The sequence below is a fragment of the Myotis myotis genome, unplaced genomic scaffold (assembly GCF_014108235.1).
Source record: "Myotis myotis isolate mMyoMyo1 unplaced genomic scaffold, mMyoMyo1.p scaffold_m19_p_9, whole genome shotgun sequence".
NCBI lineage: Eukaryota > Metazoa > Chordata > Mammalia > Chiroptera > Vespertilionidae > Myotis > Myotis myotis.
The window spans coordinates 10,622,489-10,638,418 of NW_023416401.1; the positions used below are offsets into that span (position 1 = coordinate 10,622,489).

Genomic DNA, 15,930 nt, shown 5'->3' on the forward strand with positions numbered 1-15,930 from the left:
AAAGATGGGTCAAAACCAGTCAGTCTGCTCTTTGAACGAACGGCTGATTTGAGGGCTGGGGCCGGAAACACCAGATGAGCCTGGAGCTTCTCGTAGTGCCAGGAAGGAAGGAGGTGCCCCAAGATCCAAGGATGTGGGTGTGGCGAAAGGACACGGGAGCCAGCCTGACCGAGCTCCTGATAGCCGAGGCTGGGACAATTTGAGGGGTAAAATCATGTCATATTGGATTTTATTTTTTCAATTTATTGATTTTTTTTCTTTTTTTGAGAGAGTGAGAGGGGGAGAGAAAGGAACATTGATTTGTTCTACTTATTTATGCATTCATTGGTTGCTTCTCGTATGTGCCATGACCGGAGATCGAACCCACAAACTTGGCATTCCGGGTGATGCGCTAACCCAGTGGCTGGCAAACTCATTAGTCAACAGAGCCAAATATCAACAGTACAAAGATTGAAATTTCTTTTGAGAGCCAAATTTTTTAAACTTAAACTATATAGGTAGGTACATTGTTATTAACTTAATTAGGGTACTCCTAAGGCTTAGGAAGAGCCACACTCAAGGGGCCAAAGAGCCGCGTATGGCTCTCCAGCCGCAGTTTGCCGACCACTGCTCTAACCAATTGGGCTACCTGGCCAGGGCCATATTGGATTTTAATCCAGAGAATAAAATAAGTATCCATGAGTGGATCCATGCTGATCCAAAGGAATGATAGATTAAGGAAGTCAGTAAGTGAGGGAGAAGACTCCAATCTCCCGTACAGATTGCCCCAAATGCTGTATATAGCCTTTCTTTAAGGAAGTGGGGCTTGGTCCTCCTCCCTGGAGTGTGGCCACACTTAGTGACTTGCCTCCAAAGGGTATGTGTGGAAAGGGCGATAGGAGAGCGAGCACCTTCCCAGTGGAGGGACCTGGCAAACACCACCTGAGCCAGGGGATCAAGGTCAGCATCATCAGTGACAAGTCATGTTAGTAGCGTGTATCCCTGATTTGATGTGGTGAGAACAGCACTTCACCCCTGTGATCGTCCTCCAAAACCCAAAACCCCAGTCTAACCATGAGAACAGCATTAGACAAACCCCACTGAGGGACATCCTACAAAAGGCCTGACCAGTACTCCTCCAAATCGTCAAGGTCATGAAAAGCATGAGAAACTGGCCCAGCCCAGAGGAGCCTGAGACGGGGATTAAATGTAAGGTGCCGTCCTGGATGGGGACTGGGAGAGAAAAAGGGTGTTAGGGGGAAACTAGTGGACTCGGAAGAAAGGATGGAATTTAGTTCATAGGAATGTACCGGTGCAGTTTCTGAGTTGTGCCAAATGGTACCATAGTAATGTAAGATGTTTACAATAAGGGAAATTATATAGGAACTGTCTGTACTATCTTTGTAACTTTCCTGTAAGTCTAAAACTATTCTAAAAGAAAAAGGGTTTTTTGTTTGTTTTTCTTAAAAAGTGTGTCTGGCTTGGCTGTTAGAATTCCAGCTTTAGATGTTCTCAGGAGGAGAGAGTGGGCTAGCATTGGATCCCCAGGAACCTGAGAGAGACTGCCAAGACAGTGCATTAAAAATATGTGGTGGGCCCTAACCCATTTGGCTCAGTGGATAGAGCGTCAGCCTGCGGACTGAAAGGTCCCAGGTTCGATTCCGGGCAAGGGCATGTGCCTTGGTTGCGGGCACATCCCTAGTAGGAGGTGTGCAAGAGGGAGCTGATTGATGTTTCTCTCTCATCGATGTTTCTAACTCTCTATCCCTCTCCCTTCCTCTCTGTAAAAAATCAATAAAATATATTTTTAAAAAAATATGTGGTGGTCCCATTCCTATAAAGTTCAAAAGCAGGCGGTAGCCATCCCAGGTGGGAGGAGTCTGAAAGCGGCCCCCGTGTTGGGGGTGGCTGGGAGGGAATGAGGAAATGGCTCCTCGGTACTAGCGACGCTCTGGTTTTTGACCTGGGAGCCGGTTAGCTGGGTGTACTCCGTTTGTGAAAATTCATCCAACTGTATGCTTTCCTGTGTGTAAGTTATATGTCAACAAGCAGTTTATAAATCATAACATAAATTGATTTCAAGCATTAAACTTTAGAGTAGGAAGAGACCAACATCCCTCTACCCGTCCACCCACCCACCAGGCAAAATGCAGAAGGCCCAAGAGCTTGCCTAAGGGCACAAACAGAGGCAGTGGGTCACCCCAGGACCTTGGTGCCGGGCTTTCCCCCCTGGACCACAGCAGCAAGAACCCTTTAACCTGGGCACAGGCAGGTCTGCAGGGAGGGAGCCCCAAGGAAGGGCAGCATCTGGGGGACCTTAGACCAAACCTGACTCACCTGTACCTCAGCCTGCCCACTGGTAAAGAGAGTCTCCAACACTTGTACGCTGTCTGCAGCTCAGCCAGAAATGCCCTCCTTCATTGTTAGACTAGCCTTGGGCCATTCGATCTCCCAGATTCCACTGTGTACGGAGGTCCCTGGAAAACAGGGGCGTGGTGCAAATGCTGGTGACGATCGCCCTGTAACAGGGGACACAGGGGAGAGGCTGGATGGAGGTGGGAGGACAGAGTCTGCCCGAGGCTCTGTCTCTCCGACCTCAGAGGGTCCTTCAGAGGATGGACGTGTGGTCCAGGGAAGAGGCTTCTGAGGCCACAGGGGTAAAGTGGCTTGCTCAAAGTCACCCTGGGAATGGGATCCCCATTGATCCTTAGCTCAGTCGTGTCCTCTAGCAGTCGGCACTGTAACCATGAGTTTTGTTTCCTTAAAGTAATTTTTTTTCACAATTTTATTTTATTAAAGAAAATATAGACAAGTGAAAAGCATAAAAAGCTGAATTTACTTGTCATTCTAGGATTCGAAAATGCAATTATCTGAAAGTTTTACTTATACTGTGACATTACATTTTGTATTTTTTAAAAAGTGTTTTTATTTTTTAAATTTTTTTTTTTGAGAGAGAGAGAGAGAGAGAAACGGGGGCTGGGGGAGAGAAGTGTCAATTGGTGAGCCCGCAGCCTGACCCTAGAATCGAACCAGCAACCTTTTGGTGCATGGTGCGTGGGACTACACTCAACCAACTGAGACACACTGGCCAGGGCACATTTTGTATTTTTTTAATATTTCATTTTTGTGGCTCAGTGAAGCAGGAGAATAGGAACTCTGCGTTTGCCATTGTTGGGAGTTCAGTGGGTCTCCTGAGACTTCTGCGGAGTCTGGAGATGGGTGCAGTTGAGTCGTCCTGAGGGAGGAGGAGTGGGGACATGGCCAAAAGGCCTTACATCCAGGAAGTCCTGTGGGGGCTTTGGAGGGGTGTCTCTCCTGAAGAATTATGCCACCAGACATCAAACTCGCCAACCAGTGCTCTGAGAGCCTGGGTCAGCTTTAAGTCATCTTTTTAAAACCTTTATGCTTTTTGCTTGTTTTGAGCGTTGTAGCTTCATCTGCAGCTGTAAGAAATATGAGAGAGATCCTGTAGACCAGTGGTTCTCAACCTTCCTAATGCCGCGACCCTTTCATACAGTTCCTCAGGTTGTGGTGACCCCCAACCATAAAATTATTTTTGTGGCTACTTCATAACTGTAATTTTGCTACTGTTATGAATTGTCATGTAAATATCTGATATGCAGGATGTATTTTCATTGTTACAAATTGAACATAATTAAAGCATAGTGATTGATCACAAAAACAATATGTAACTATATATGTGTTTTCTGATGGTCTTAGGTGACCCCTGTGAAAGGGTTGTTCAAGCCCCAAAGGGTCGCGACCCACAGGTTGAGAACCACTGCTGTAGACCCTTCCCCCAGTTTCCCCAGGGATCACATCTTGAATTAAGTTTGTCTTCTTACGTGATCTGATGGACTTCAGGAGCTGAGTGGAGATCGTTTAGCTAGATCCTCTTGTAGTGATGAGAAAACGGAGGCCTGGGGTGACTGGTGAGTTCCCGGGGTGCACACTTGGGAATACCAGGGTCCTGACCTCTCTCTGCACCCCTATGGCTTCATCAGCATGAGGTTTCGTTTTCTGTCCCCTAGGTGCCTGGGATTGGGTGGTTTGGTAGGTAGAGGTAGCAACCTGTTGTGTGCCCCACCTTCCTTTCCACCCCCCAGCCCCCTGCTAGTAACAGAGGTTTATTTACACACATACACACTGGTAAAGTAACAGAGGTTTATTTCTCACTTGCCCACGTGCACGTGGGTTGGCTGGGAGGTCTGAGGGTATTACACCTCTGCAGGCCTGAGTGCCAAAGGCAGGGAAAGGGAACATGGCGGTTGTACAAAGGCTCTTCCACTCAAATTGTCAAGTCACTGGCTACCCCTAACCTCAGGGAGGCAAGGGAGTGTGATTCTGTCTTTTGCCTGTGAATGGAACCAGAACTATTTGTTGAGCAGCACTAATGAACACCCCAATAACACTCGGTCTGTTAGGAGAGACCAGACCTTTGGGCCAGCCACTGGCCAGCTTCTTTCTTTGCGTGATCAGAGTCCCTGTTTTCTGATTTCTCCCCTTCAGCTGTGCAGCCTTCTTTGGCAGTCCCCCAGAGGGGGCGGGCATCTACAGTGGCTCCTGCAGCTTATCTCCCCAGGGAGGGAAGGGATCTTGGGAGGCATGCCTGCACCCCCAAGCCAGTGAGCTCTGGAAGCTCCCCTGGGAACTGCTGTATAATCAGAGGCTGTGTTAGTAAAAGGGAGATGATATTTCTGGTATATAATGACACTAATTGGACTTCATTCATTCATTCATTCATTCATTCATTCATCATGCCTGCCCAGGACATGCCAGATCCAAACCATTGTGATCCAGGTACAAACTTTCAACAGGGATACTGACCAATTGAGGGTCCCCAGAGCAGGGTGACTGTGGTGGTGAGGGATGTGTAGATCCAGTCCTGGGACGATAGCCCGACAGAACCGGGCATGTTTCGTTCACGGGAGGGGAGGTGACGAAGGATGTAGGAGAACTAACTCTTCAGGCAGGGCTGGCATGGAGGTGGATTTGCTAGGAGGCTGCTGAAGGCAGGAGTTGGGTTAATGAGTTGAAGTTATAAACAGGCAAACAGTTCAGTCTAGGGTCAGCCTTTCCACTAAAAAGTTCATCAGGGGAAGAGCAGGTTTCCTTGAAAGCAGGGAATTTACAGTTCCTGCGTCTCCATTAGGCCAGGTGCCTGTCTTGTCGATTATGTCTAATGCTGTTCCCAATTCCGAGTCCATACTTCCTGAAGAAGTAGACTTTCCAGCATCTCTTATTTCAGGATCTAAAATTCCATCTTAAACTAAAAATGGAGTCATCCGCCTCTTAGCATAAGAGCTGGTATTTGTCATATGAGGGTCAAATTAAATGATAATGTATCGGTGGTTGTTGCTTTGCCCTTAGAGAGCACTGATGATGTGTAGGTACTTTCCTAAGTGCTTTACAGATACTGATAAAACTATTGATTTACGTGGTTCTCAGAACAGTCCTACCACCACCGTGCCATGACCACCTTCCTCCCCATTTTACAGATGTGAACACGGAGGCACGTTGCTGGTACGGCGCAAAATCAAATGTGAATCCAGGCAGTCTGGCTCCAGAGCTTCTAACCACTGCCTCTCATGACCCCCTTTTTGGGAGCTGAGGAAATGGTACCCAGCGGGCATTCGTGATGTGTCCATGGTCACAGGCCTCATTGAATGGTGGCCCTTAGATCTGGATGGAACCCGGCCTGCTGAGCTCAGTGTGGAAGGCTTCGATCACCCAGCACCCACACGTCCAGTGAAGGTCCTGGACAATGGATTGCATGAAAAGAGGCGATTCTGCTATGAAGACCGAAGCACATGCCCCCGTCTCCCAGCAAATTGAGGACAGAGCTGGGATCATCCCGGCGCTTTTCTAACACAGCCGAATGCCTCTCCATTTCCCAGGATTTGAAATGCTTCCCTCGCTGTCTATCTATGTAAGTCCCACCAAACATTCAAGACCCACTTGCTGCCCACTAAAGTTCCCGAGTCCTAACCTCCGACGGCGCGTAGTTTCTGCACATGTTCTGCATGCGTGATGCCCAAGGCCGGGAAAGGGACCATGGTGTTTGCACGAGCAAGGGCATGATGGCTTAGGCCAGCAAAGATTTGGGGATTTTATATAGGCTAAATTTATCCATCTTTTGAGCTTGGACTGAGAAAAACTTTCCCTACTGTGAAATTTTAAAAGAATTTCCTTTTGTGTTCTTCTAATATTATTATGGCTTTAGTTTTTATGCTGAAATCCATGATCCATCTGGAATTTCCCTTGTTATATGGAATGTAGTCGATGACCAGTATTCTTTTTTTTCCATGTCCCCATCGAGCTGTCCCCGCGCTATTTATTTTGGATAATCCATTTTCTCTCAACTGGTTTGAAGTACCATCTATATATAAAACTAAATTCCATATACATTTTGAAATCATTCATAGTCTAGTCGCTCACCACTGTGAAATTAAGACTTAAAAAGATAGCTAGAAAATCCCCCAAATGTTTGGAAACTCGGTAACAGACTTTTAAAATAACCCATGGGTCAAATGGAAAGTAGAACATATTTTTAACTAAATGATAATGAAAATATAAAATATCATCAACACTTGTGAGCTACAGCTAAAGCTAATACTGAGAGAAATGTATAGTCTTATGCATATATTATAAAAGAGGAAAGACTGAAAGTCATTGATCTAAGTATTTATTTCCATTAGGGGAGAAAGTATATTAAGCCCAAAGAAAGCAGGAAGAAAATAATAAAGAATGGAAATTAACAAAATAGAAAACAGACATGTAATATAGAATTTTTCAAAGCCATAAGTTGGTTCTTAGAAAAAAAAACCATATGTGTTTAAACCAATGTCTGGCCTCTCCATTCTGGGCTCTCTACGCATATGTCAGTGAAAAACTATTTTAATTACTAAAGCTTTATGGTGTCTTAGTATTTGGTTGTGCTAGTCCCTGTCCGTCACTCTTTTTCTAATTTTACCTAGCATTTGCCTTTCATTTAACCGTTAGGCTTCGTCTATCAGCTCGGCCAGTTTGCATGCCTATTTCTTGTTAAACCCTACTGGCAAGTTAAATTACACATTCATTAGAGAAGAGTCGACATTTTTATGATTTCTGAGTCTTACTAAGAACAGGGTATGTCTTTTCAATTATTCAAGTTTTCTTTAGGGTTTGAAAATTTTCTTCATTTAGATCAGCGGTTCTCAACCTGTGGGTTGAGACCCCTTTGGGGGTCGAACGACCCTTTCACAGGGGTCACCTAAGACCGTGGGAAAACATATATAATTACATATTGTTTTGTGATTAATCACTATGCTTTAATTATGTTCAATCTGTAACAATGAAAATACATCCTGCGTATCAGATATTTACATGACAATTCATAACAGTAGCAAAATGACAGTGATGAAGTAGCCACGAAAATAATTTTATGTCTGGGGGTCACCACCACCTGAGGAACTGTATTAAAGGGTCGCCGCATTAGGAAGGTTGAGAACCACTGATATAGATCATTCAGATTTGGGGAATGCTTTCCCTAAATATTGCCTTTTATTGGTTGCACTGAAAATGGGAGCTTTTCTTCAATTATATTTTGTAGTTTCAGTTGGTCAACTTCTGAGACCTCTATGTAACAGGCGACGAAAATTGTGTTTGGGACATTTTAGCTGAACCCATATGAATCATACTTGTCAACCACATCCTCTTCAAATGTGAAACACACACCCGACCTGGCGTTTCTGGCGTAATTCTGGCATCTAATCTTTAGGCAACTGCTGTATTTGTCCCAAAAGTTTCAACAGAACTTCTGTAGATGACCCGAAGCAGCATCAACGACTGAGGGCGGCAGTTGCCTAATCACAGATATTTATCTCAAGTGTCCACATCGTGCCCTGGCTACTCTGCAGGCAGACAATGTACAGTACGGATCTGATCCCCCTCAGGAGAGCTGATGGGAAGCATATGCTGCGGGCGCTGCCCCTGCACCAGCGAGCGAGCATCCCCAGGCCCAGCGGGGGTCCAGAGACACTTCCGCCAGCTCTGCGGTCTCTGCGCATTGATTTATCATTTTTCTGATACAAAAGTAATGAATACATACTCAGCACAGAGCCATAGGAAACATAAGAAGACGAACACAAGCCTGCGTCTATGAGCCCTGCCTCCCGGGAGAGCCACACTGTTTCCTGACGGTCTCTTTTCCTTGCATGTGTACTGGCATGCACAGCCCCAAGTTGAGATCACTCTGGGCGGATGGTTGTGAACCCTGCTTCTCACGGATACTTTGCCATCTCATGCATTACGTTCTTCAAAAGCAGGCTTTTCAGTGGTGGTATGGTGCTTCCTAACACAGTCATTCTAGGACCTATTTAACTTACCCATTCTATCATTTTGCCTTTGGGTTTCAGATTTTTCCAAAATAAGACTAAACATCTTTGCCCACTCCTCTGATTATGTCTTTTGAATACATTCCTAGGTGGATTACTGTGTCAGAATGGGGAACATTAAAAAATACCGTGGTAAAATACATATAACATCAAATTTACCATTTTAATCATTTTTTTAAGGGTTCGGCTCAGTGGCATTAAGCACATTCACACTGTGGTGCAGCCATCACCACCATTTGTCTCTCGGACTTTTTCATCTTGCAAAACTGAAACTCTGTACCCACTAAACACTCACTCCCCATCCCCGCCTCCCTCCGCCCTCTGTTCTGCTCTCTGTCTCTATGAACTTGACTACTTTAGGTTCCTCAGATAAGCGGAATCATGTAGTATTTGGCCTTTTGTGACTAGTCGTTATGTGTTAAACAGAGGCATTTATGTAGCAACGCGTCCTCAGGATTCATCCCTCTTACAGCATGTGTCAGAATGTCCTTCCGTATAAGGCTGACTAATACGCCATTGTACATATAGCCCACATTTTGTTTATCCATAGAAGCATTTGTAAGGCTCTAAATCAAATTGTCTACCGCTGTCCAGAAAGATCACACCACTTTACATATTGGCCAGGAATGCCTGAAACTTGAATTCTAAGGTTTATGCACCTAACGCTGTATTTTTAGTAACTTGTGGTCTAATTTATTTGTATTGCACATTCATAGAGTTCCTGCACTGAAGATATGCAGGACCAAGTTATTGCAAAGGGACCCAAGAGGACTCCCCTCCCTCCTGATGTGTGGGATACACATGCACAGCATGGGCTAAGGTAGGTTACAGTTGTGAGTATGAAAAACACAGTTTACTCTCAGATTATTCTTTATTATTGTATTACTAGGGGCCCAGTGCATGAATTCGTGCACCTTGAATGGAACTGTGGGCTTCAAGGCTGCGGTGGACACAGGGGCAGGTCTAGGCCCATCCTCCGTGCCCCATCCGGCCCCTCCCACCATGGCCCTGGGTCCCTTGTCTGCCAGCAGCCCTGCTGCCACTGCTCCCATATGCTGATGGCACAGGCCCCGCTCACACTCGCTGACAGCACGGAGCAATTGGGGCTGGCGCCAACAGTGGGTGTGTGAGTGGCAGCTGCTACCCAATCACCCCTCAGGAGCAGGGGGAGGTGGAAGAGCCCTCGGGGCAATCAGGGCCAGCAGCCACCGCTGGTACCCACCGATGGCTCCCAGTGATCAGGACCGGCGCTGGGCACCGGCAGCGGGTGTGAGCTGGGCCAGCAAGTGGGTGCAAGTGGGGCCGGCGCTGGCAGCAGGTGCGAATGCCGGGCGGGACCGCGGGGTGCGGGAACAAAGAATTTTCAGTAACCACCAGAGGCTTGCTCCGATGACAGTGACTGGAGCCTCGCCTTGGCCTGGCGCCCCCACTCACCTGTTCCACCATCCGGCCGCAGCCAACACCCGCCATGGTGGTCAGCACACGTCATAGTGGCCGGTTGTTCGGTTGTTTGGTTCTGTTTGTTCTGCCGTTTAGTCTATTTGCATATTAGCCTTTTATTATATAGGATTTTCCGTAAAAACAGCTGTTTGTCTGTAACTGAAGGTGAGCATCCTTAGCACTATCAAAGGGTAAAGGAGCTTGCCACAGTTCAGATCAGAGCCATGGAATTTAAACTCGCATCATAACTGGCTTTTTTATGTTGTTGTTAATCCTCACCTAAGGATATGTTTCCATTGATTTTTTTTTTTTTTAATAGAGAGAGTGGAAGGGAGGGGGAGAGACAGAGACAGAGAAACATCAATCTGAGAGAGACACATTGATTGGTTGCAACCAAGGCCAGGGATGGAGGCTGCAACTGAGGCAGGTGCCCTTGACTGGAATTGAACCGCAGACCCTAAGGTCCACAAGCTGACTCTCTATCCACTGAGTCAAACCGGCTAGAGCACCGTTGGCATTTGTGCAACTTTGACTTCCCAAGGATTCATTCTTTTCTATCTGATTCCATTTTTGTGCCTGTCAGGAAAGGCACCAAGAATTTTATTTGGGAGGAAACATCTGGACTTCGTATAGCATCTTAAACTTTTCAAAGGGTGTCACTTACACGATTTCACCTGGATCTACAACATCTGCAGCCCCAGGAGGCAGGCAGGGGGATATTGTCAATCACATTTGTGTAGAAACAGGTTCAGAGAAGTCACACTACCTGCTGCAGGTTGCGCAGCGGTCCGGAACACCCCGGGACTCAAGCGCCTGCTCCGGAGCCCTGTGGCCGGCCTCGGCCCGCTCACTCACTCCAGCTCACTCGCGCTGTTGCCAGGGTGTGCTGCTCCTTTACTTGGCATGTCAAGCCTCCTGGGTTGTCCAGGAATGTACTTTCTTGGAGAGGAAAAGGAAGAGATATTTTAGCCACACACAATACACCGTGCTTGCCAGGCACCTAATAGGGACACTCAATAAATATTAATTAAAAAATGCAGCCACATTGGCTGGTGTGCTGGCCAGATCCTAAAGTGTCAGGAATATTCCGTGAATGGGATATGGAGTGTGAGCTGGAAGGCTGTGTGGAGGCAGAGAGGGCGGTGGAGTTCTGGAGGGATGAAGCCATTCTCCTGAGAGTTGAAAATGCCCTCGGGGGTCCCTGTCCACAACAGGGAGAGGAGAAAGGGAACACACAGGGGTTGAGTGCCTGCTGGGACCCGTGTCTTCCTAGCTGGGCTGGAATTCCCTCTGGCCCCCACCCCCACCCTAGATCTCAAACCAGTGGAGAACACTGGGAGACAGCTGGCTGGGGCTGGGCAAGTGTGAATCCTGGGGTGTGGAGGGGGTAGGCGGAAAATGGAATGGGTGTGCCCACCCTCTGGCATCCTGAGGGATTCACTTCCCATGGTGTAGGTCCCCTTAAGTGTCTCTGCCTTGACAGAGAAGCAGCAGAAGTCTATTTGGTAAGCGGTTCTGGGCTTACGGGCATTTTTGGAGCCTCTCCCGTGGTTGGGGCCCACGGTGGTTTCCAGGAGACAGAGCTGGTGCCCCTGGAGTCCAGGGCCACAGGAGCGAGGAAAGCCAGGCTGGGAGTAGAAGGTGAGGCAGAGGACTGCATGGGCAATCCTTGGGGAGCAGTAGGAGGACTGCCGCCCAGCGGGCTGGTATGCCAGGAGGAGGCCAGAGTGGGAGCCGGAGGTGCTAACCCCAGCCAGGGCCTGTGACCTCCCTCTCTTTGCGTCAGGTGCAAGAAGCTCATACAAGGAACAGGGACCCGCCCCCAGGTTAGGCCCCTGGGGCTTTTACAAATCAGCTTATACCTGTTTCCTAGGCCTCTTTTGGCATTTATTCTTTTATTTTTTCAAAAGTAAGATTTTAAACAAAACAATCGATTTTGAACAAATGATCAATTACAGATTATGTTAATGTCAGAGGGTTTCTTCACTATCTTCATCAAATTGTACTTCATGAGAAACACAGCGGGCCTGGGCAGTGCTGACGACGCGGAGCTACCCGATCCGTCCAAAATGGCAGAAGTGGAGGAGACGCTGAAGCGACTTCAGAGCCAGAAGAGAGTGCAGGGAATCATCGTGGTGAACACAGAAGGCATTCCTATCAGGAGCACCATGGACAACCCCACCGCCACACAGTAGGCCAACCTCATGCACAACTTCATCTTGAAGGCCCGGAGCACCGGGCGTGAAATTGACCCCCAGAATGACCTCACTTTCCTTCGAATTCGCTCTAAGAAAAATGAAATTATGGTTGCACCAGATAAAGACTACTTCCTGATTGTGATCCAGAATCCAACTGAATAAGCCACTCTCTTGGCTCCACGCATCATTTCTTTTTTTTTTTTTTTTTTTTTTTTAAATATATTTTATTGATTTTTTACAGAGAGGAAGGGAGAGAGATAGAGAGTTAGAAACATCGATGAGAGAGAATCATCGATCAGCTGCCTCCTGCACATCTCCTACTGGGGATGTGCCCGCAACCCAGGTACATGCCCTTGACCGGAATCGAACCTGGGACCTCTCAGTCCGCAGGCCGACGCTCTATCCACTGAGCCAAACCGGTTTCGGCATCATTTCTTAATTTAATGCCCCCCAAGAATAATAGTGTCAATCATGTCAACCAACTGGCAGGTGGAAATCACCTTAGAGCCCAGGCAGACCAATCCAGTGACCAGTGTGGGCTGCAGCTCCACCCGCCCACCAAAGGCATCCCTCTGCTGGCCAGTTCCCCTGAGTTCCCAGGAGGGCTCTTCCCTCAAGTCCAGGTTTCGGAACAAGAGCTTATGAGAGGCCCACACCCTGCTTCCTCCTGACGTTCGGTTCACTTTGTTGCCCTTGGAAAAGGCTGCTTTTCTTTAACTAAAAATAACTGAAACTTGCAAAAAAAAAAAAAAATTGTACTTCATATGTCCCTCTTCATTCAAAGAGAAAAAGAGGAATGGGCATGAGCTAGAGCAGCGGTTCTCAACCTGTGGGTCGCGACCCCTTTGGGGGTTGAACGACCCTTTCACAGGGGTTGCCTAAGACCATCGGAAAACACATATATAATGACATATTGTTTTTGTGATTCATCACTATGCTTTAGTTATGTTCAATTTGTAACAATGAAATTGGGGGTCACCACAACATGAGGAACTGTATTAAAGGGTCGCGGCATTAAGAAGGTTGAGAACCACTGAGCCAGATATTTGTACATATAGCCATGAAATACTAACACACAAAGGCATTTAGCAGGGAGGCTGCCATGGAGGGCTTACTGGTCAACCAGCCTGTGTACGTAAACACTCCTAGGGTCTGGGTACCGAAGGACTATCCCATGCTGGGTTCAGATAGGACTGATTAGAGTTTCTTCTGACATCATGATTCTGTAGCTCCATCTCTACAGCGTTCTTCCACATACATCATCTCGTTTAATCTCACGGCCACTCTGTGTTGGTGAGTGTCATTATCGCCATTTTTCCATGGGAAAATCATCCATGTCTTTGGTGACACAGCTCATGGTGACAGGCTCTCTGGCTCCACCGCTGGGCTGTTCTGTGCTCCCCCGATGTATTTGTGTCCGCGATCTGGGGTTTGCCTGTACATTCTGTTCAACAGGCATGGACACTTGGGGGGCCCTGCCCGACCCAGCCCCTCACTAGCTCTCTTTCCCTCAATTCCAGTCCCTCAGCCCTTGCTGTCACCTCCCCAGCCAACCTGGCCTCCCAGCCGATCCTCTCACCTGTCAGCTGACCCATCTCAGGCCCCGGGCCTGGCCCTGGCGTCTCCCTTTCCTAGAAGGGTCCTGCCTGACCCTTGCTTCTCCCCAGACAGGCGTTCCTGGACCCCAGATCCGGAAGAGCCATTCTCAGCCCCTCACCGCCCCAGCCCTGCACTGTTCCCCAGAGCTCTTGTAACTGTGAGGTTACGTGTTCTACGTCTTTGTTCTCTTAGTTATTATCTGCCTCCCCCTGGAACCCAGGCCCCCCTGGAGCCATGCTGGCCACGTCCTTGGGGTGCAGGAGAAGGGAGGAGTGGGCTCCGCTTGCTGGGCCGCCGCCAGCCAGGGTGACGGGCTCGGGACTGTGAAACAGGATCCTGTGAGGGCACAGGGCATGAGCGCTCTTTGAGTCCCAGAAGGGAGGTCAGTGACCATTCATTCACTCACTCACAGAGCACCTACTCCGTGGAAAACAGCTGAGGTCAGCCGGCCAGAGAGAGCTGGACTGGCTGTTTTTTTGTTTCCTTTCTGTTTATTTTTCCTTGAATATTTGCTCTGTTTTTTAGATATTCAGGACAACTGCGCATTCCTGGGTGTAGAGACTCGTAGCCAAGCGATAGACGTCTGGACCTGCAGCCCCTCTGACCAGCTGGGTGAGCGCAGAGGCTTTCCTCTCCATCTGCACAGAGCCCCTTGGGAGAGAGCGAACGTGAAGAACCTCACCCGGAAAAGGGATGGAAGGGGCGGACACTGTGTCGGAAGTAATTGAAGAGTTTTAACTAAGTCCCCTCGACTTTGGGGCGCCTTATTCCTCAGTAAGGTATTTAGAATCCTTCATGGTCTTTCTCAGTCTGAGAGTATATGCTTGAGGTGTCAGCCGTAGCTTGTCATCTTTAGGGTTTTGAATCGAGGGACCCTCAGTTCAATTGCCAGCATTTAGTTTTGCCGAATAAGTCTGGAAAGAAACACCATCTGTTACCACCCCCATTTCATAAAGGCAGGGCCCATTCATTCCTGAGCTCAGAAGGACCTCATCTCAGAATAGAGGGTGTGCTCCTTCGTTCTAGGTCACACATTCAGCGGATGTCGGCTGCGTGCTCGCTCTGTGCCGTCACAGTGCTCGATGGACTGTAACACTTACTCCCTGCCCTCAGAGGTCACAGAAATTGCAATTAAATGTACAATTTAAAGATTTAAATACTACAAAAGGAAGATGCCTGCGGCTCTGAGGGTACACAATAGTCGGGGCAGGGCGACCCAATCTCAAAGATTGGGAGCCTGGCCCTAGCTGGTTTGCTCAGTGGATAGAGCATCGGCCTGCAGACCAAAGGGTTCCGGGTTCCATTCAGGTCAAGGGCAAGCACTTTGGTTGCAGACTCCTCCCCTAGTGAGTGTGTGTGTGTGTGTGTGTGTGTGTGTGTGTGTGGAGGGGCGGTGGGGAGGGAGGAGCATGCAGGAGGCAACCCATCGATGTGTTTGTTTCTCTCAGTCCTTTCCTCTCTTCCACTCTCCCTAAAAACCAATGGAAAAATAGCCTCAGGTGAGGATTAACAACAAAAAATAAAGATTGGGAGCCTGGAGGAGCCTTAGGAAAGGAGAGGGATGCATTTCAGGCTGAGAGACAGCCCGTGTACAGGCCCCAGGGTGCAGGGAAGATACTGAGGGGACAGCAAGGGGAGGAGGAAGCTCCAGGCTACTCACGGCTCTGTAGGTCTAGGAAGGGAATTTGTCTTTGTTCTTTTTTATTTTTAAAATTTGTATTTATTGATTTTAGAGATGAAGAGAGAGAGAGATTTGTTGTTCCACTTATTTATGCTTTCATGGGTTGATTCTTGTATGTGCTCTATTGGGGATCAAACCTGCAACCTTGGCACTCTAACCCACTGAGCTACCCGGCCAGGGCCTGGCTTTGTTCTAGGGGCAGTTGGAAGAGTGTGGGGTGCTGGTGCGGTCAGACCAGCACTGAGCCAACCAGCAGAGGGTCTGAGCAGGTGGGTCTGAGTGAGGCAAGGGCAGAAGTGAGGGGCGCGCTGGGTGACAGGCTGGGTGACAGGCTGGTGGCCGAGGCGCAGGAGGTGGGCGGGCCTGGAGGAGAGTGGATGGGCCGAGAGGCAGCTGGAGGTAAAGTGGCAGGAGGTGGAGGCTGTTTGTATATGAAGGAGGCTGCTGCTGGCTGATGCCCCATTTCCGACTCCCACCCCGGGGGGCGAGGGCGGGCTTTCTGGTCGCAGCGCTCTGGAGAAGCCCATTCTGGGAGGAAGATGCCCTGTTTGGGACGTAATGAGCCTCTGGTGCCTTTGAGATGTCCAAGAGGAGGTGTCAGGTGCGCATGTGGATATGTGGGACTAGAGTTCAAAGCAGAGGCGAGACTTTCAGCTTG

At 48.3% G+C, this 15,930-nt stretch overlaps 1 pseudogene; it reads left to right on the forward strand.

Moving 5' to 3' along the window:
* The first annotated feature begins 11,803 nt into the window (after positions 1-11,803).
* LOC118663135 lies at positions 11,804-12,181 on the forward strand (annotated as a pseudogene).
* The last annotated feature ends 3,749 nt before the right edge of the window (positions 12,182-15,930 follow it).